The sequence below is a fragment of the Aquarana catesbeiana genome, linkage group LG11 (genome assembly GCF_042186555.1).
Source record: "Aquarana catesbeiana isolate 2022-GZ linkage group LG11, ASM4218655v1, whole genome shotgun sequence".
Taxonomy (NCBI): Eukaryota; Metazoa; Chordata; class Amphibia; order Anura; family Ranidae; genus Aquarana; species Aquarana catesbeiana.
Genome location: NC_133334.1, coordinates 265,474,886 through 265,497,358, shown reverse-complemented (window position 1 = coordinate 265,497,358; position 22,473 = coordinate 265,474,886). Strand labels below are relative to the sequence as shown.

General features: G+C 43.2%; 1 protein-coding gene across 1 annotated transcript in view; it reads right to left on the bottom strand.

Moving 5' to 3' along the window:
- Positions 1–22,473, bottom strand: part of VPS35 (VPS35 retromer complex component) — a gene marked incomplete in the record, with an annotated part of 107,825 nt that overhangs the window by 25,606 nt on the left and 59,746 nt on the right.

The following is a 22,473-nucleotide window of genomic DNA, read 5'->3' as shown; positions in this document are numbered from 1 at the left end:
AGAGAGAGAGAAGAGAGCGAGAGAGAAGAGAGCGAGAGAGAGAAGAGAGCGAGAGAGAGAAGAGAGCGAGAGAGAGAAGAGAGCGAGAGAGAGAAGAGAGCGAGAGAGAGAAGAGAGCGAGAGAGAGAAGAGAGCGAGAGAGAGAAGAGAGCGAGAGAGAGAAGAGAGCGAGAGAGATAGAGCGAGAGAGAGAAGGGAGAGAAGAGAGCGAGAGAAGAGAGCGAGAGCGAGAGCGAGAGGGAGAAGCGGCGCCACTCCTGTGCAGTACGTCGGTTAAAATTCAAATTTTAATAAGCCTAGTATTAACTCACATTTGAGTAAGGAGGTAGCAGGGGGGTGTGACTAGGTATGTGTACATGGCTGGGGGAAATGGGGGGCACAATTAGGAATACATGTAGACAGTAAGTGGCTACAAAGAAGTTGCATGAGATCACCAGCACCCAGAAACAACAAAGGATGATAAAAATGTAAAAGGAAAATGCCAGGTTTGATTGAACTTGGAATACTGTGTTTCCCCGAAAATAAGACCTACCCCGAACATAAGCCCAGCTGTAATTTTCAGGGAGAGCTGCAATATAAGCCCTATCCTGAAAAAAAGCCCTAGTTTAAAGTCATTGTAAAATCCACAGTATTACAGTACTGTGTACCCTATATACTCGAGTATAGGCCGACCCGAATATAAGCTGAGGCACCTAATTTTGACCACAAAAAACTGGAAAAACTTATTGACTCGAGTATAAGCCTAGGGTGGGAAATGCAGCAGCTACCAGTAAATTTCAAAAAGAAAAATAGATAGATACATTATATACAGCCTGCCACTCAAGAGGTCCCTTATACTAGACATCGTTCCAACACTGGCTTGCTTTGTGTGGCTATGGCATCTGATCTGGTTAGCATAAAACTAAAGCTAGTCCGTCCATTTGGGTAGTGGACTCGAGTATCCGCCAAAAAAATGGGCTGAAAAACTCGGCACGGGCTTATTTTCGGGCAAACAAGGTAGTTCATTTGGTCTTGATTGTATGTCTAGACTGCACTGCTGCCATCGCTAGTTGATGTCTTTTGTTCTCCAATTTCAGGTATCATTATGACCCAATGTATACACTACAGATCAGGGATCTCCAAACTTTCTAAACGAAGGGCCAGTTTACTGTCCTTCAAAATTTAGGAGGGCCGGACTGTGGCCAGCAGGAGTAGAAAATGTCCTGGTGTCAGTGGGAATAAACTATGCCCCATCTTTGGTATTAGACAGGATAGTGCCCCTTCACTGGTGTCAGTGGGAGGGATAGTGACCCATCACTGGTGTCAGTGGGAGGGATAGTGACCCATCACTGGTGTCAGTGGGAGGGATAGTGACCCATCACTGGTGTCAGTGGGAGGGATAGTGACCCATCACTGGTGTCAGTGGGAGGGATAGTGACCCATCACTGGTGTCAGTGGGAGGGATAATGTCCCATCACTGGTGTCAGTGGGAGGGATAGTGACCCATCACTGGTGTCAGTGGGAGGGATAGTGTCCCATCACTGGTGTCAGTGGGAGGACTAGTGTCCCATCACTGGTGTCAGTGGGAGGGATAATGTCCCATCACTGGTGTCAGTGGGAAGACTAGTGTCCCATCACTGGTGTCAGTGGGAGGACTAGTGTCCCATCACTGGTGTCAGTGGGAGGACTAGTGTCCCATCACTGGTGTCAGTGGGAGGACTAGTGTCCCATCACTGGTGTCAGTGGGAGGACTAGTGCCCAAGCATTGACATCAGTTGGAGAAACAGTGCCCCATCATTGTGTCAGGGGGAGAAATAGTGCCCCATAATTGGTGTTAGTGGGAGGAATTGGCAGTAACTATGCCCCGCTGCTTCTTATTATCGGGGGGAATAATGCCCCAAGGGCCAGATAAAAGCATGCAAAGGGCTACATCCGGCTCCAGGGCCGCAGTTTTGAGACCAATGCTAGATATGATTGCATCAATCCAAGATGTACTATATGATTTTGGTATGTCTGGAATAACTCACAGTTCTTCAATAAACGTTTTCCTAATTTAAAAAAAAGGTAGTTTGTTTGGATCTAACAGATGCAGAGGCAGTGATCACTGTATAAACTGTATGTAACCTCAGCTACATACAGTATACATCCATGTGTCTCAGAGCAAAATTAAGTCAGGCTGGGTGCTACTTAGCCATTCAAAAAGGGAGCTATGTATTCAATGTATGAAAACAAGGCTTCCTCCGATTGGGTGAGATGAAGAGGGCTTTGGATGTCACACTATCAGTCTCAGCCAATCAGAGGAAGCTTTGCATTCATTCACAGAATACAAAGCTCCCTGTGAATGGCTGAGCAGCGCTCAGCTTGACTTCATTTTGTTTTAAGAGAGGACGGGAAGTTCTTATCCCACTGCTAGAACACAGAGCTGCATACTTGTATGTAGCCGAGGCTACACACTGGTCATGCAGCGCTCACAGCTGCTGCCATCGTTAGTAAAGTAAACAGTTCATTGGAACCAACTTGACTATTTAAAAGTTCACTAAAAATTAGAGATCGGCTATAAAACTATAAATATAAAAAAAAATTTTGTTGGGGACCAACTTGACTATTTAAAGTTCACAAAAAAAAAAAAATCGGAGATCAGCTTTAATAAAGATTAAAAAAAAAAAAAATATATGAATAAGAGGATTTTGATGCGCAGTGTTTTAGTAAACTGAAAATCATGGGGTTATGCTTCTTTACATTTACTTTAAGATTAATTTAGGAAAATCTAGAAAAATCAAGTTTCATTTAAAAGTTTAACCAGCAGATGCTCCATTCGGCCGGGTTCCTTTCTGTAATGAAGCTCCTTATTTGCATTATAAACACTCTGTGGCTAAGACCATCCTCTGCAGATCCTTGTGTTAATTCCAAACTCTGATTGATTTCCTACTATGTAAACCAGTCAGGATACCAAGGAGGGCTCTCCTGCAAATGCGAAGGGATTCATTATCTCATTAATTACCTATTTAATTGGTTTGGATTGATCAAACAGCTACCAGCGGGCACCAGGCAAAGGATTTCCTGCGAAAACAAAAAAACAGCCCCCAATTCCCAACCTGCACCCGTTCTGTGCTGGAGACGGTGCTTTAATTAATTCCTGTGTTTTTGTCTCTGTTTCCATTACTGCCTGCTCTGTTTTTTCTTATTAATTCCAGATGTTCAGCATCTCATTCATGAAGGAGTTCCTTATCTTCCAACAGGGAAACTTTATGTATTTAACAGCCAAGGAATTCATAGCAAATATGAACATCCACCCACGTATACCTTTCCAACATTCATCTGATTTATCAGATTCATTTCAAAATTACCACATAGCAGATAACAATGAAAAATAAACTTGGGATTTCTGTAGGCACTGTAAAATCTGTTTCTTGGAGTCTATAGAGGGACATGGGAAGTCTTAGACCTCCGGGTTATAATGCCACCTGCAGGAGGACTGGACACTGGCAAACAAAGAAAACCGTAGACCAGCCCAGAATAACCCCTCCTACCAAAGCAATACTTTCAATTAATAAGCTATTGAAAAAAAGCATAAAAGATAATAAAAATGCACTCACTAGTTGAGTGGATCAAGGTTTGTCAAAAAACCCATAAAGACCTCCATAGGATCACAGTGAGGCTGCGGAGCTCTGCAGGCATCTGGCTAGTTGTGGCAGAGTTCTTGAAGGAAGTACAGGCTGGAACATGAGCAACGGCAGCTTCCAGAAGTAGCAAGATGGCTGCGGCTCCAAACATAACTCTTGGTTGGGTGATGATGACAGGAAGTGGAGCATTGTACATTGATGTGACATGCAGCCGCATCCCCTCCACTTCCAGGCATCATCACCCAGCCGTGAGAGGTGCTGTTTGGAGTTGCAGCCATCTTGCTACTTCTGGAAGCTGCTGTTGCTTATGTTGCAGCCTGTACTTCCATTAAGAACTCTGCCACAACTAGCCAGATGCCTGCAGAGCTCCGCAGCCTCACAGTGATCCTATGGAGGTCTATATGGGTTTTTGGCAAGCCTTGATCCACTCAACTAGTGAGTGCATTTTTATTTTCTTTTATACTTTATACACCAAGATGGGAGGTGCCCTCTAGTGTTTTTTTTTAACCACTCCTACTACCAGCGCATGCCTCAATTTTGTAGCAAAGCAGTACCAGAAGCATGATACCTCTGTTCCTCAATGGTCTCCAAGAAAAGGATCTTACAATTAATACAGGACTTGAATACGATTCAATTTGTGTTCACAGGATTGGGAATATAACCGATACTTGAGATGTGACATGGAATTTTTTGCTCACGGTGCATTGAGCAAAATGTGGATTTGAGATTTAAAGGCATCCTATTTTTCACTTTGGTGAAGCTTTTATTGCTGTACATTAGTGTGTTAGTTCACTTCTTAGGCCCCTTTCACACTACCGCGACCTCAAGGTCACGTGATTTTTGCCGCAATTTCAGGGAATGCCTGTGTAACGCACATCAAAGTCGGACCAAAGTAGTGCAGGGACTACTAAGTCGTACTAATATGAATGATAGTCATTGGCAATCATGGGGAACGACTTGTCATACCACTTTGCAGTCCCAAGTCGTAGGACAAGTCGTACAAGTGTAAAAGGGGCCTAAGAGTTACATTCAAAGCATGCATTGAATGTTAAGGCTCCTTTCAGACGGGCCGGATCCGCTCAGTGGGAGATAGCTCCGTTGATCCCCGCTGAGCCGGGGGGGGGGGGGTGACAGGTCCGTCTCCGCATACTGTGCAGGGATGGACCTGTCAGAGCTCCGCTGTCCTCTATGGGAGATCAGACGAAAACGCATCAGCCTGCCCATTTTCATCCGATCTGATCGACAGACAGGGAACGTATCGCCATCCGTCTGTTTTGAGCGGATCTTATTGGATCGGATGGCAGGCGGGTGTCAGCAAACACATCTCCGCTGATATCCGCCTGCTCATAGAAGTCAATGGGTGGCCCGCTAAGATCCGCCTAAAAAAAACGGACAAAAAAATCCCAAAAAAACGAGGCCTAATAGTTTTGGAAACAAAGTGATACTAAATCAAAGATCTAAATCTCTTTTCATTGGCTCACTGACTTTGATTGACAGCAGCGGAAGCCAATGGCGCCGCACTGCTGTCTCAGCCAATGAGGAGGGGAGTTCCCAGACAGCCGAGTCTCTTGTGCATCATCGCTGGATCTGGATGGACCACAGGTAAGTATTAGGGGGGGGTGCTGCGCACAGAAGGCTTTTTATCTTAATACATAGTATGCATTAGGATAAAAAAACCTTCTGCCTTCACAACCATTTTAATATGGTGTAGGCGGAGTCAGAGATGATTGACACTAGCTTTCGTTCTGTTCAGACGGCATCTGCATCCAAGGCTCTTTTTTTACTTTACAGGTATTAGCAATTACATTTGCATTAGATATATTTAATACTGGTTTAGATTTAAACTAAAGCTTTTTTGTGAGTTTCTTAGTGAATGCATTCAATCAACATAAGATATCCCGCCCCCTTAGTGTTTAGCAATAGGACATGGAGAGGGGAGGGGAGTATCATTCACCACTATGTATACGCCCACATGTGTGACTCTATAGTCATGCGGGCCACACAGATAAGAAAAAAAAAAGGAGGAGGAAATGAAGAGCTTAGAGGGGAACTGTAATTGGAGCATGCTCAGTAGAGGACGACACAATCTCAGCCTGCAGTGGGGACACAGAGAAGATGGGAGGGGCAGCTAAAGGCAGGATCAGCCGGGTATATTTTACTCTACACAAATATAATACTTGTGTGGCTTTGAGAATATGAACACTTTGTTATATAGCATGTAATGAGCGTTTTTCATAGTCTGGGTTTAATGACAATTTAAATTGACAGGTTTAGTTCTGCTTTAGATGTGTTTATAGGTCTTGGGTGCTTAAAAGAACCATGCATTATTGGAAAAAAAAAAAAAAAAAAAAAAAGCAAAATATAAAACACATAATAAAAGGGATTATGTAGTCAAATGTACCAGGTTCAAGGTCTAAGACGTATGCAACAGCCAAAACGTGTGATGTGATATCCTTATAAAAAAATCTAAAACAATACAAAAATAATTCATAAAAGTCCAAAAAAGTTCTTCAATAAAGTGCTTGCGGCAATAAAAGTGCTTGTTGTGCAATATATTGCCTTAGGTGCAAAACAAATTCCAAGTGACATCACTCCGCACAAGAAAGTCAAACAGCGCTCACAGGTAAGTGCGTCTCCAAATGGAGCGGAGGTCACTCATCCAACGATATTCCGGGTCTAAAAGCAGTCAGTCTTGGACATTAGGATACTCTTCTCACTTTAAATAGTTCCTCCACAGTCTCCTCCTGAGAACCAGTGTGTATGGACACTTGCCGACTTAGAAAGCTCCACAAGCAGTTTAACACTTCTAGAAGAAACAAAAGTTGAATCCAAAAGTTTTACTTCAGCTGAGCACAATTCAGAGGATGTAATTCCAGTCTTTTAAAGTGTAAGAAGATGATGACTTTCCCGGAGCCCTGCTTGGATTACAAACGGCAAAGAAGCTCCTCATTCAATTCAAAAGACTCTGGGATAACTTCCGCTGTATTGTGCTAAGCTGAAGTAAAACCCAAATTGGATTCAACTTTTGTGTCTTCTTGAAGAATTAAACTGCTTGTGGATCTTTCTAAGTCAGCAAGTGCCATCCTGTCCATACAGACTGGGTCTCAGGAGACTGTGGAAGAACTATTTAAAGTGAGAAGAGTATCTTAATGTCCAAGACTGACGGCTTTTAGCCCCCGTAATATCTGGGATATTATTGGATGAGTGACCTCAGCTCCATTTGGAGACGCACTTACCTGTGAGCGCTGTTTGACTACCGTTGAGATAAGGGGTGACATTTTTCTGGTAAGTTGTGGAGTGTTGTCACCTAACTATATATTATATAATATTGATATTATAGTATAATATTATATATTATACTATATATTGCACAACAAGCACTTTATCTTTATTGCAGCAAGCACTTTTATTGAACAACAAGCACTTTATTGAAAAACTTTTTTGGACTTCCCTGAATTATTTGCGTATGGTTTAGATTATTTTATAAGGATATCACATGGCACATTTTGGTTGCCAAATACTTCAGTTTTTTAAAATATATATATACATTTTGGAAGGAGCGTGATTTTTGTCTTTTTTCATTGTTTATATAGTCCACCTTTATTAGCTGTAAGGCCTCATGCACACGAGACGCCGGTGCAAACTCTGCTGAACACGTTTTTAACCACCTGGCATCCGCGCTATAGCCGAATGACGGCTACAGCGCGGACCTACATTCCCGGGAGGACGTCATATGACGTCCTCCCCTGTGCACGCTCCCGGCGCGCGCCCTGCAGGGCGCGCGCCGGGCGCGTTGTGATCACCGAGTCACTGAGACTCGGCTGATCACCGATCTGTGTAAGGGGCCGGTCCCGGCCCCTTACCATGTGATCAGCTGTCAGCCAATGACAGCTGATCACACGATGTAAACAAAAGATCGGTAATCGGTTTTTTTTTTTACTCACGCTGACAGCGCGAGTAGAAAAAAAAGCCGATCACCGGATCGGATGTGAGGGACATTGGTCCCCAAGTGGAAGAGGCACATCTGCCTCATCAGTGCCCAATAAAAGTGCCACCTAATAGTTCCCACAGTGCCACCTAACAGTGCCCACAGTGCCACCTAACAGTGCCCACAAGTGCCACCTATCAGTGCCCACAAGTACCACCTATCAATGCCCACCTGTAGTGCCAATCAGTGCCACCTGCCAGTGCTGCCCATCACTCCACCCATCAGTGCCCATCACTGCCACCCATCAGTGCCCATCACTGCCGCCTATCAGTGCCCATCACTGCCGCCTCATCAGCGTACATCAATGAAGGAGAAAAATTACCCGTTTAAAATTTTTTAAAACAAAATATAAAAAAATAAACTTTTTTTAAAAAAAAAAAATCATTTTTTTACATTTTTTTAATAAAAAGTAAAAACCGCAGAGGTGATCAAATACCACCAAAAGAAAGCTCTATTTGTGGTGAAAAAATGATAAAAATTTCATTTGGGTACAGTGTTGTATGACCACGCAATTGTCATTCAAAGTGCGTCAGCGCCGAAAGCTGAAAATTGGTCTGGATAGGAGGGGGGTTCAAGTGCCCAGTAAGCAAGTGGTTAAAAGCGGAAACCGGCGTTTAGAAAACGCCCGTTTTGCCGCATTTGCATACCACGTTTAGCGGCGTTTTACCGCATTTGCATCTAGAAGCGTCTGCAGAGCAGAGAATGACATTTTGCGACCCAACTTTGGGGCCCCGTATTGGTGCTAGGAACCCCAAATTTGGTGTGCTAACACAGTGGAACACTACAACATATACAAAGTTGGGGTTCCTAGCACTAAGTGGCCCCGAGATATGGGGCCCCAAAATCGGGTCGCAAAATGTCATTCTCTGCTGCAGTTTACTGTCCAAAGCTGGGGTTCCTAGCACTAAGTGGCCCCAAGATATAGGGCCCCAAAGTCGGGTCAGAAAAAGGGCATTCTCTGCTGCAGAAAAGCGCTTGACATTTTGCGACCCGACTTTGGGGCCCCATATCTCGGGGCCACTTAGTGCTAGGAACTCCAAATTTGGAGTGCTAACACAGTGGAACACTACAACATATCCAAATTTGGGGTTCCTAGCACTAAGTGGCCCCCGAGATATGGGGCCCCAAAGTCGGGTCACAAAATGTCATTCTCTGCTGCAGTTTACCATCATATTTCTGTGTTTTCTGGTCCAAAAAATAGGGTTCCTTTAAAAACACTTATAAAACGCAACTAAACGCGGTACCGGCGTTTAGCGTCTGAAACGTGGAAAACTTTTGCGTCTGAACCCATTTTTCTGCTTCTGGAAAAACGAGGTTGAACACAACTGCCTAAAAACGCTAAAAAACGAGACTGTGTACATGGACACATAGGATAACATTGAATGAGTTCAGGGGCAGTTGAAAAAAAAAGTGTCCAACTGCCTCTGAACGCGCGTTTAACAGCGTCTCGTGTGCATGAGGCCTAAGGCACACAGTAGACATGTGCAATTCGTTTAGTTCCGAATTAGTTTAACGAATTTTGCCAAAATTCGTTAATTTTCGAATTTCCGGAAAAAAGCAAAAAAAAAAAAAACGAATGAAACTTTTTTTGTCAGTGCACGTCTAGCACGCAGCTTCTATAAAATACTTTGCGCAGGGACCTATTATTATTATATATAGAGAGATATTATCATTATATTTAAAGACTCCATAAAGTGTTTGATCCAGGGGGGGGGGTCTAATGGCCCCGTACACATGATCCGAAAATCGGACGACCGATGGTCCGACTTTTTTCTCTTAATAGTCGCAAGTAGAAACTGAATAGGTATCTAAAGTCATGAAAATTCTCGTACGACAGGAAAAAAAAAAAAAAAAATTCAGAAGCGACATCATGTGTTGTAATGTATTTTCAGACGACAGCTGTTATGATTAAACGAAAATCGTACGAGGAACATTTTCGAGCTTGTCCGATCGAATAATAAATCGGATGAATAGTGGTGTCGGCTCTCAAAAAGCTCTGTACCAACGATCCGGTTATCATACGTTCGCGTCGAAATCGGTATCTTTCGTCCGATTTTCGGATCTGGATAGCTGTCCCTTTATGATAATACATGCAGTGTTATATGCAGGATTCTTTCCAATTACAAAGCAATTTTATAACAATTCAGAACATGGCCCAATCTTCCCCAGCTGGACCCCCCCCCCCCTCCCCCCCAAACTGCTGTATTTTTCTTCACAGTAAACGAAGAGAGGAAGATCTGGATACGAGGGACGCAGTAAGGGCGAATACGGAGTTGTGTCATTATGCGGTGCACAGGGGACACTCATAGAAAATTGCTTCCATTCAGTGAAAATGAAGTGCTGTCAGCAGCTCGTGTCCGAAAAAAGATAAACCACCGCTGGAAATCTTGCAAGTCTCGGCAGGAGAAAACGTAATCGACGCCTTCCTGCCTGGAAGACGATCGGTGTGAACGGACTGCTGGTGACCTCGTTTAAACCAGAGTGGCAGAAAAAAGCTGAGAACTCAATCTCGGCAGGTTTTATATACGGCTTTACATTTTACTGTGCAACGTCATAGGAAATAAAGGGGAAAAAAAAAAAAAAATCAGAAAAATACGGGAGAATACGGCCATCAACTGCTCACCTAAATTGCCAAAAGAAGATCTGGACACAGCAAACTGACAGTAAGGCTGCATTCACGCCTTTTTTGGGGGGGCTGGATTTAATACAGCGTTTTTGCGCTTTGGCACTTTTTTTTTTTATAGAAAAAACTATTATCTGTTGCATGATTTGTTCCTAGGTATTTCAGCTTTTCCATTAGCTTTTATTTCTTTTTTTATTATTTATTATTATTTTTTCGTTAGGGTAAGGGGTTAGAGGTAAAGGTTATTTATTTATTTTTTGTTAGGGTGTTACTACTACATGAATAAATGTAAAATAAATACACAAATAAAAATCATAAATAAATTCAAATAATTAACTCCTAACCCTTAAAAAAATAAAAGAGTCATTAAACACCCTCCTTCTAACACAAAATAAATTATTATTAATTTAGCTTTTTTTTGTAAGGTTAGGGTTGCCAATACTACTAATAAATGAATAAATAAATGTAAAATAATTAAATAAATGAATACCAAGTAATAAAAAATAAAATTATTAACCCGTAACCCTTAAAACAAATAAAAAAAAAAATAATAATAAAAAAACGCGCCAAAAACGCTCAAATCTGCCCGATTCCAGCTACAAAAAGAGCTCCAGAACTTTGAGCTTCAGGCTTTTGGCATCAGGTGAACCAACTCCATAGGAGAATAATTGATTTTTGTTTTGAAGCTTCGGGTTTCAAGCTACAAAACGTGGAGGTGTGAATGGGACATAAAAGTGTCTCTTTTGGCATAACAATTTTCAGCAAAAAAAAAAATACTGAAAAAACAAATAAGGAGCTGAAAGGAACAACTGTTATGGCAAACAAGTACTATAGAGTAGTGACCTTGTCAAGCCCCCAAAGAAGTGCAAACGGCATACCCCAAATTAGAAGAAGTGTACTCACCTCTCTGGCAGCCCAGGTCTCCAACCTCTTCATTCCAGTGCTAAAGCCTCCAATAAAGCCGGCCATACACCGAGCGAATCTCAGAGTTCCTGAAGCAGTGGGTGGCCTCAAGAAAATAGACAGATGAACACTGCCGGCGTCCAATCAGATGCACGCAGTGTTCAAATATTCTGACAGCTGACAGGGGCTGGCCGGCTGTCAAAATACAATGGCGGGAGATTTGGCCATCCCAGTTGTATAGTATGGATGGAGGAATCGATTAGATTTAGGCTAAATGAAAAAAAAAAAATAGGGTGCCCCCCTGTAGCAAGCTGCTGGCTGAGGGGCACTCAAAAGAGGGAGGGGCCAGGAGCAGCAAAGAGGGACCCAAGAAGAGGAGGATCCGGGCTGCTCTGTGCAAAACCAACTGCACAGAGGAGGGAAGTGAAACAAGCTTGTTATTTTTTTTTTTTAAAAAGAAGCCTTTACAAATCACTTTAACCACTTAACCTCCGGACGATTTACCCCCCCTTCATGACCAGGTCATTTTGTTGCGATACGGCACTGCGTTACTTTAACTGAAAACAGCGCGGTCGTGCGACCCTGTACCCAAATAAAACATACGTCTTTTTTCCCCCCACAAATAACGCTTTCTTTTAGTGGTATTTGATCACCTCTGTGGTTTTTATTTTCTATAAAACAAGAAAAAAAAAAAAAAGACCGACAATTTTGACAAAAAACCCCAAAAAACTATGTTTTACTTTCTGCCATTAAACCTATCTAAAAAAAAAAATTAATAAAAATCGAATTTCTTCATAAATTTAGACCCACATGTATACTGCTACATATTTTTGGTAAAAAAAAAATATCTCAAAAAGCGTATATTGATTGGTATACGCAAACGTTATAGCATCTACAATCTATTGGATACATTTATGGAAATGTATGTATTTTTTTAATACTAGTAATGGCGGTGATCAGCGACTTATAGCAGGACTGCAATACTGCGGTGGACTACTGGACACTAACTGACACTTTTCGGGAACCAATGACACTAATACAGTGCTAAAAAATATGCACTGTCACTGTACTAATGACAATGGCTGGAAAGGAGTTAAACATCTAGGGCAATCAAAGGGTTAACTGTGTGCCTGACTAGTGTTTTTGTGTACACTGTGTGCTGCTTTCACTAGGGTAAGAGACTAATCCTAGTGTCTGTCTTGCAGATACAGGATCACACCCCCCCCCCCCCCCATCAGAACTGAGATATGCACTGTTAACATAGGAATATCTCTGCTCTCCATGTTTTAACAGCAATCTGCGGGTGCCAGAGGACAGAGTCCTCGGGACCCACAGATCAGTTTGTGCTGTGAATCATCACAGCAGAAGCAGCCCACGCGCACCCTGCAGGCAGATTCGCGTATATATACTGCCCACAGCTCCCGCCCTGTAGCAGTAAAAGGAAATAGGAGGGTCAGCAAGTGGTTAAAGGGGTCAGTAAACCCGGACTATGAAAAATTCTCATTACATGCTATATAAGCTTCCTGAAGCCGTCCAATCAGGACGAAACGCGTTGAGAGCTAGTTTAGGTCACTTCCGGTGACGTTACATCCGGTTGCTGGAATGCACACCATGTAGGAGGTTGGAGCAGTGGCGGCCATCTTCCCCCACAGACTAGCTATATACACCTGCCAATGGTTTTTTGGCGCTGATATAAGAGAGTTAAATACCTTGTCTTTATACTTTTAACATACATAATAGTTTTACACTACGAGCCCTCTCCCCTGATATTTCCCCCCCCCCCGAGTAGAGGAGCAATGTAAGTGGAAGACCATTGGGGTGAAGCGTGAACTGTGAAGACAATACACAAGGGGTTACCCCACAAGCGCGGTGTGACCTATCTAGTAATAGTAGGTCAACATTTTATGGCGAGTGTCAGTCCACGTGGGGACACTCTAAGCACTTTGGAGTGCAGCACCTTATATGTCCACGAAAGCATGAGCACTTTATATTGTGAACACCATTTATTGGACTTTGTACGGAATTTTGCTCTTTTTATATCACAGTATATTTATGTTGCACATTATAAAGATGAATTGATTGTTTTAGATTTATATGAGGTAGCAGTGTAGTTTGCATTTCAGATATAGGTCCAGGCACTGCATCATACGAGGATGCAACATACGCCCATGTAGCCGGTACCATCTGGTACTTTGCAGTGGCTCTAATAGAGCAGAAGGGCAGCACAGAGAAGAGAACTATAAGTGAGTCAAGGGCTTAAAGTGTCACTAAACCCCGGACCCTGCATTCACTATATCTGGCCTCCCACAGTACACAGAACATGGAAATGCAATTATTTTAGTAAATGTGCAGGGATCCCGAGCTGAGGGGGTGGCAATGTGTAATGTGCAGGGTCCAGAGCTGGGGGAGCTGTGTAATGTACAGGGGTCCAGAGCTGGGGGAGCTGTGTAATGTACAGTGGTCCAGAGCTGGGGTGGGGGGCGGGGGCTGTGTAATGTACAGGGGTCCAAAGCTGGGAGGGGGCAATGTGTAATGTGCAGGGGTCCAGAACTGGGGGAGCTGTGTAATGTACAGGGGTCCAGAGCTGGGGGGGGGCGCAATGTGTAATGTGCAGGGTCCAGAGCTGGGGGAGCTGTGTAATGTACAGGGGTCCAGAGCTGGGGGAGCTGTGTAATGTACAGTGGTCCAGAGCTGGGGTGGGGGGCGGGGGCTGTGTAATGTACAGGGGTCCAAAGCTGGGAGGGGGCAATGTGTAATGTGCAGGGGTCCAGAACTGGGGGAGCTGTGTAATGTACAGGGGTCCAGAGCTGGGGGGGGGGCGCAATGTGTAATGTGCAGGGGTCCAGAGCTGGGGGAGCTGTGTAATGTACAGGGGTCCAGAACTGGGGGGGGGGCAATGTGTAATGTGCAGGGGTCCAGAGCTGGGGGAGCTGTGCAATGTACAGGGGTCCAGAGCTGGGGGGGGGGGCAGTGTATTGTGCAGTGTTCCGGAGCTGGGGGAGGGGCTGTGTGTAATGTGCAGGGGGAATGTTTAATATGCAGGGGTCCAGAGCTGGGGTGGGGGGGTCCAGAGCTGGGGTGAGGGGCTGTGTAATGGGCAGGGGTCCAGAGCTGGGGTGGGGGGGGTGCCTGTTTAATATGCTGGGGTCCAGAGCTGTGGGGGGGGGGGGGGCTGTGTAATGGGCAGGGGTCCAGATCTGTGGGGGGGGGGGGGGCAGTCACCTTGCTTATTCAGGGCAAAGTGATTGAGTCTCTTTAAGGGCTTAAAATAGTACAGAGAACAAATGGCAGCTCAATTACTCTCTGAAAAATTGAAAACCTGAGATTGGTTCTCTGTGCAGCAAAAGATTATGGCATTCTCCACTAACGCAACCTGACAAGAGGTCTGTCAAAGAAAAGAAAAGAAAAAAAAATCATCACGCCACATAGCGACGTTCAGAACGACCATCTCACTCTCATCCTGACATCCTGTGTGATCTCAGAATATCAAAGAGGATATTAAAAATGAATAGACAGGAAGGGAGAATGAGGATATTGGATGCTAAAAAAGTAATTTACTGCAAAACACAAAAAAAAGTCTCTAAGCATTGCAGACAATGAAAGCAAATATCCCAGTCCAGGATATTAGAGACAGATCTTTAACAACGGAGATCTAGCCGTCATATTTGGGTGAACATTCTTGGTAATTGTAAAGCATTCTTTGGCTGTCACTTTCCTGGAAAAGTATAAAATTGAGAGAGATAATGTTTTCCTAGCAAGCATTTTGCTCAAGCATAAAATATGGTCGTTTATAAAGGAAAGCACAGTACATTTTAAAGTGAACCTGTCCGGTCCACCGACTAACGCTATAATTGTCTTCCAATTTGTTCCTTTAAAGTGATTGTAAAAATATATTTTTTCTTAAAAAAAAAAAAACAAAAACAAAACAAAACAAGTCTATACTTACCTGCTCTGTGCAATGGAATTCCTCTTTTCAGGTAAACCACCAGCACTCCTGGCCCCCTCCCCTCTGTCCAGTGCCCCCCATGGGAAGCGGGCACTCATGCATGCGCGCACCCGAGCCTGGCTGCTGCGTCCATTGACACAGACAGTGGGACTCCCCCCCGCCCCCTCCTCACTGGCTTTGATTGACAGCACTGGCAGCCAATGGCTCCCGGTGCCCCAGCAAAGCCAGCGAGACCCGAAATTGAGGGGAGAGAAGAGCTGCAGACGTGCACGGTGCTAGATCAAATGAGGGCTCAGGTAAGTAAAGGGGGGGGGGGTGAGGTGGGGATGCTGACAATTTTTTACCTTAATGCAAGGAATGCATTAAAAGTAAAAAGTGTTTAGGCTTTGCAACCACTTTAACTACTTCATTACTGGGCACTTTCACCCCCTTCCTGTGCAGGCCATTTTTCAGCTTTCAGTGCGGTCGCATTTTGAATGACAATTGCGCGGTCATGCTACACTTTACCCAAATTAATTTTTTTTATTATTTTCTTCACACAAATAGAGCCCTATTTTGGTGGCATTTAATCACCACTGGTTTATTTTTTGCAAAAAAATAAAAATAAAAAAAATAAAAATTTTGAAAAAAAAATAAAATAAAGTTTCTTAGTTTGTCAGAAAATTTTGTCAAATAAGTAATCTTTCTCCTTCACCGATGTGCCCTGATGGGAAGACACTAATGGGCAGACGCTGAAAGGCAGCACAGACTGGTGTCACCAATGGGCACAGACTGGTGACACTGGTGGGCACAGACTGGCGACACTGGTGGGCACAGACTGGCGACACTGGTGGGCACAGACCGGGGCTGCATTGTAATCAGGGCCCTGGATGATCGGTGTCCTGATTACCTTTACAAATCTTCCCTGTGAGGAGATGCCGCCGATCGGCTCACCTCACACTCTGTCAGTGTGAGGCGAGGAGAGCCGATAAATGGCACTTCCTTGTTTACATGTGATCGGCTTTAATTGGACACAGACGATCACATGGGCAATGAGCCGCAGCTCTTTTCTGAGATCAGGATCGCAGCTAAACTGGGCGCCATTATATGATGTCGTCATGGATCGAGAGCCGCACTGCTCTGTTGTCGCTTGACGGTGGGCGGGCAGCAAGTGGTTAAACCTGGGAAGAACTCAGATGACTGATGACCTTAAAGTGGATGTAAACCCAATTCATGAAATTTGAGCTGGGCACATGTATCTGCAATGTTTTCTTATCTCTCTTCAAAGCCCTATGTCCCGTAGCTTTCTCCTGCTCCGTTCTTCTGTTATCAGCCTGAGAACTACTGACAAGTTCCCCATCACAGGAGATAAAAGCAGCCGGAGTTTTGTGTTGGGGAGGATGCTATAAACAGATTAGCAGAGTGCAGAACGATTCAGGGAGCAGCTCTGAAAGTCTCTACCTATGCGGAGAGGGGGTGTGTGCCTTTCCTCCAATCAGCTGTCTTGGCTGTATGCCCAAACTTCACTGCAGTGCTGACCAGAAAGAGAAAATATAACAGGATCTGAACTTTCTAAAGAATAAATAAAGCTGAAGACAGCAGATATACAAGTAAAACTTATGTAGGGAGATTTGTTTCATCCCTGTGTGTCATCCGAGGCGGTTCACTTCACTGGGTATTAGGTGAGGATTTACATCCACTTTAAGGTGGTTATGCCCCTTCATTTGCAGGCTGGGGGCAAGTAGATGACCAAGCTGTTTTGTTTAAAAGGAGAAGTAGGGCCAAAGCTCTTACTAGCACGCTGCACCCAACAAAAATACATTTATACAAGAATACAAGAATGGGTCCACTTAAACCACTTGCAGACTGCCCACACGCAATGTACAGTGGGTGGGCGGCTGCTGTAGGCAAAGCTATGTACCCGTATGTACTTGCCTACCTCCAGGTTTAGGACGGGTACATGCGCGCCCCCCCCCCCCCCCCCCCCCGGCTTCCACTAAGTTTGTACACAGCGGGAGCCTGTCAGCAAACACCCAGCCCAGGATTCATGGCCGGTACCTGCCAATCGGCTGTGTCCAATCACAGCCCAGAGTTCCGTGTTGGTAAACAATACAGAGCTCTGTACAGAGGGAGCGATCTGTCAGTTTTGCAGGGATGAGAAACTGAAAGATCTCTTAGTAATAGCAGCACACCGTACACACATTACATATAGTTATGGCTTGTACACACAATCCGAAAATCATACAAAAAAAATACTGCTTTCGAAGCGATCGTACGATAATCTGATCGTTAGTACACAGCTTTCGAGAGCTGATCACAACCATTCGTCGGATAGCAGATCGTACAATTTTTCGTTTAATCAGTACGGTTGTTGTCCAAAAATACAATACAAACACACTACAACACATTACAATCACTTCCAAATTTTTTATTCTGTTGTACGAAAATTTTAGTAACCTTATTTTAAATTTTTTTTTTTTTTTTTCAAAAACATGTAGCAGAATATCTTTTAGCCAAAATGTATGAAGAAATGTATTTCTTTTTTAACCTCCCTGGCGGTATGATTATGTCAGATTTTTGCGTCTCAAAGCGGTACAATTATTTTGCACATAGAAATTTGGCATTTTGTAGGCCTGTAATTCTTACCAATAACACATTAAATCTGTCCAAACAAGAGTCTAGTAGATATCCCGGGTATGACGAAGTTTGAAACACAAAATCATAAAATATAATAAAATAAATAAATATAAATAATTATAAAAAAAAAATAATATAATAATAATAAAATAAATTTCCCCAAAAATCACTATCGCTCAATTCTGCAAGTGTCCTAATTTATTATCGCTGTTTTCTAGCTGGCCTAAACCTGCTTTTGACGTAATGGGACACTTTTTGGTTGCTATGGACAATCTCAAGTTTCCAGGCAGAAAGAACAGAATATATCATAAAACTGCATGCAGGACACTGGACAAAGCACTGGGGACAAAATGGATGTGAAATAATTTCTTACAGTACTGTAATCTTTTTTTGAATTTGCCACCGGGCTCCACCCCCGTGCATCGCGACACTCGCAGGGAACGGAGCCCGGCACAGAGAGGCTTCGGGAGCCCACAGACACAGCGGGGGGACATCGCAGGATCCTGGGGACAAGGTAAGTATACCGCACCAGGATCCTGAGATGTAATCCCGAGTGTGGCTCGGGGTTACCGCTAATGGTGCTGAAATTTAACCCCCGAGCCACACTCGGGAAAACCGCCAGGGAGGTTAAGGAATGTTTTATAGCAGAAGGTAAAGTTTGTTTTTCAAAATTTCTCTCTTTTTTAGATAAAAAATAAAAATAAAAAATTAATCTGTTACACGTATACTCCTAGCAGCTCGGTGTCTAATATTAAGGCGATGGAAGTTAACATTGGCTCCCAACCTATCAGAGGTAATTGATACTTGTCCACATGAACAAATTGTATGAGAAATTTCTAGCTTTCAACGCATTGTCATATACAAAATTTCATAAAGCATGGAGCATTTGTCCAAATGACTAAAAATGCTTTACTGATTATGTACTTTACACCTGAAACATATCTGAGTACTGTACTCTTTGTATTCTGTACTCATGTCTTGTTAAAACCAAATAAAAAAACGTATTGTTTAAAAAACAAAAAAAAAAAATCCAGTGGTGATCAAATACCACCGAAATAAAGCTCTATTTGTGTGAAAAAAAATATATAAAATTTAATTTGGGTACAGCGTTGCATGACTGCGCAATTGCCAGTTAAAGCAACACAGTGCCGAATAAATAAATAAAAAAAATAAATAAATAAAGTGGCCTTGTCATTAAGGGGTAAAAACTTCAGTAGCTGAAGTGGTTAAAGTTTTAAAAAAGGTGGCCTTTCATTTGAACATCTCTTAAATCTGAAATCTTCTGGGTCAGTATTATTGCTTTCATAATGGTTTTCAATTTAGGGACTGAATTATATGCTGTTCACAATACCAAACCCGTGCGGTAGAAAGGGACGCATTGCAGGTTTCCAGCATCCGGCTTATAGATAATTATTTTTGGGAATAGAACATTTGGAATCTCGCTGTCTTTTTTACTCCTCTGGCACAGAATGACTCCAGCAGTTCTTATAAGAAGATCACAGGTACGGTACTAAGCGTCTCACCATACTGAAGCTGGAGGTTTGTTTTTTTTATTTTGCTCAGTCAACTCTGGTTATATTCATTATCTATCAGAGACTCTGTAATTGCCGGAGGAGGAATTTTTCCCAAATAGCTTATTTAAAGCTCAACTCTATTGCAACTAAATTTGAAATATGTACATGAACTGTCTTATCTGCCAAAGGATCTGTAATCTTTTTCAGCGAGGCCTGTGATCTATGCACCTCTGCCCAACAGTGGAGCTAGGCCACTGGCCTCAATTGAAAGGCACAGGAAGGCTGGGTTCACACTATCTTCGCATGCTGGTCTCAGCGGGGGGTCCGGTGCGTCCCCGTTCACCATTTCAGGCCTGATTTCATTCCGCATTTTTGGCTGAAGTCGGACCTGAAAAAGGACCAAAAGACACGCAGGGCTCCTGTGCAAATTCACACCAGAGCCGCAGCGGGGATATGTGAACCGGCTCCATAGAGAGACGGTCAAAATCTCCTGCTGTTTCGAATTGGATGCCGGAACCCATATCCATCCCCCGCATCCAATTCGCAATAGTGAAAACCCAGCCTTAAAGTGTAAGTTCACCTTTACAGAAAAACTGTAAGGTGACCTTACGCTGGTAGTAGGAGAAGGGCATCTTGGCCTGGCCTACAGGTTTGTAGGACCTGTAGGAAAGGGATTTCCTATGCCTTTCATTATTATACAAGAAAAAAAAAACAAAAAAAAAAAAAACACAACAACAACTGAACATAAAATGCAGAACAAACAGCAAACATGAACAGTGCTTTGAAAAAGTATTCACACCCCTTGAAAATTGGATTTTATGTGATAGACCAAGTGGAAGGAAAATGATAAATGGTTTTCAATTCTTTTTTACAAATAAAATATTGTATTTATTGGCGTAAAACACTCACTTTTTCACCATGAAAATCGGGTGCAAATAGCGTGTGCGTGTTATACGCCAATACTTCAATTTTAGCTGCCTCGGAGGGAATGGGGGGGAGGGGGATTGGGGCGGGACGAACGCTGTCAGATTACATACAGTGAGAATCTCCTGTTTACTTGGCGGCCTCTGTAATAGGAAGAAAATAGATGGCAATGGCGAGGCTGCTGCATTGATGGCAATGGTGAGGCTGCTGCATTGATGGCAATGGCGAGGCTGCATTGATGTGGACTAATAAGGCTGCATTGATGGCACTTGTGAGGCTGCAGGTGGGCATTGATCAGGCTGCATTGATGGCAATGGTGAGGCTGCAGATGGGCACTGACTCTTATTTTGCTTCAAAGTTCCTTATTTAAAATTGAAGTATTTTTCCTGAAACTTCCCTCTTAAAATGAATGTGCGTGTTATACGCCTGTGCGTGTTATATGCTGATAAATACGGTATGTGAAAAGTGTGGTGTGCATTTGTATTCAGCCCCCTTTACTCTGATACCCCTAACTAAAATCTAGTGGAACCAATTTTGCCTTCAGAAGTCACCAAAGTAAACAGAGTCTACCTGTGTGTAATTTAATCTCAGTATAAATGCAGCTGTTCTGTGAAGCCCTCAGGAGGTTTGTTAGAGAACCCTATTGAACAAAACAGCATCATGAAGGCCAAGGAACACACCAGACAGGTCAGGGATAAATTTGTGGAGAAATTTAAAGCAGGGTTAGTAAATATCCCAAGCTTTGAACATCTCACGGAGATCTGTTCAATCCATCATCTGAAAATGGAAAGAGTATGGCACAACTGCAAACCTACCAAGACATGGCCGTCCACCTAAACTGACAGGCCGGGCAAGGAGAGCATTCATCAGAGAAGCAGCCAAGAGGTCCATGGTAACTCTGGAGGAGCTGCAGAGATCCACAGCTCAGGTGGGAGAATCTGTCCACAGACAACTATTAGTCGTACTCTCCACAAATCTGGCCTTTAAGAAGAGCGACAAGAAGAAAGACATTGTTGAAAGAAAGCCATAGAAAGTTCAGTTTGCGAGAAGCCATGTGGGGGACACGCACACGTGGAAGAAGGTGCTCTGGTCAGATAAGACCAAAAGTGAACTTTTTGGTCTAAAAGCAAAACGCTATGTTTGGCGAAAAACTAACACTGCACATCACCCTGAACACACCATCTCCACCGTGAAACATGGTGGTGGAAGCATCATGTTGTGGGGATGCTTCTCTTCCGCAGGAACAGAGAAGCTGGTCAGAGTTGATGAGAAGATGGATGGAACCAAATACAGGGCAATCTTACAAGAAAACCTGTTAGAGTCTGCAAAAGACTTGAGACTGGGGCGGAGATTCACCTTCCAGCAGGACAACGACCCTAAAGTTACAGCCAGAGCTACAATGGAATGGTTTAGATTAGAGGTCGACCGATATATCGGCCGGCCGATATATCGGCCGATATTTGGCGTTTTTTACTTAATCGGCATCGGCCGATTGTGCTGATAAAAAAGGCCGATTATAACTTCAGCCATGACTTGCAAATGACTTCTGTAATAGAAGTTAATGCAAGTTTCCTTAAATTATCTGTGGAGAGGATTCTCTCCTCCTCTGGGCAGCCTGCCAAGTCTGATAAGAAGATACATTTGTATCTTTCAGGTTCTTTTATCAATAGACTGAACTCTGTGTGTAGAAGTTCTCAGTTTAACCATTTAAAGACTAAATCTTTTCTGACACTTGTTGCTTACAAGTAAAAATCCTGTATTTTCTGCTAGAAAATCACTTAGAACCCCCAAACATTATATATATTTTTTTAGCAGAGACCCTAGGGAATAAAATGGTGATTGTTGCAATATTTTATGTCACACGGTATTTGCGCAGCGGTCTTTCAAACGCAATTTAAAAAAAAAAAATACAGTAATGAATTAAAAAAAAAAACCTAAGCAGTAAAGTTAGCCCATTTTTTTCGTCCAAAAGTTTTGATTACCTGTTTTTGTGTATTTATTATTTAAGATATTTTTTTGTTTTTTTTGTTTTTTTTTTTTCTAAATTATACATACAAGTGAACTGATTGAAGGTTTGTTTTGTTTAATGTTTAAATGAAAAAAAAATTCTGTATTACTTAAGGCTGTTTTCACACTGGAGCGGGCATGCGTTGATGGTAAAACGCTGCTAGTTTTAGCGGCGCTTTACCGTCATTTTAGAGGCGCTATTCGGCTGCTAGCGGGGCGCTTATAACCCAGCTAGCGGCCGAGGAAGGGGTTAAATGCGCCCCTGAAGCGCCGCTGCCAAAACGCTTTGCAGGCGCTTCGGCAGCGGTGCGCATTCATTTCAATGGGCAGGAGTGGTGGAGCAGCGGTAT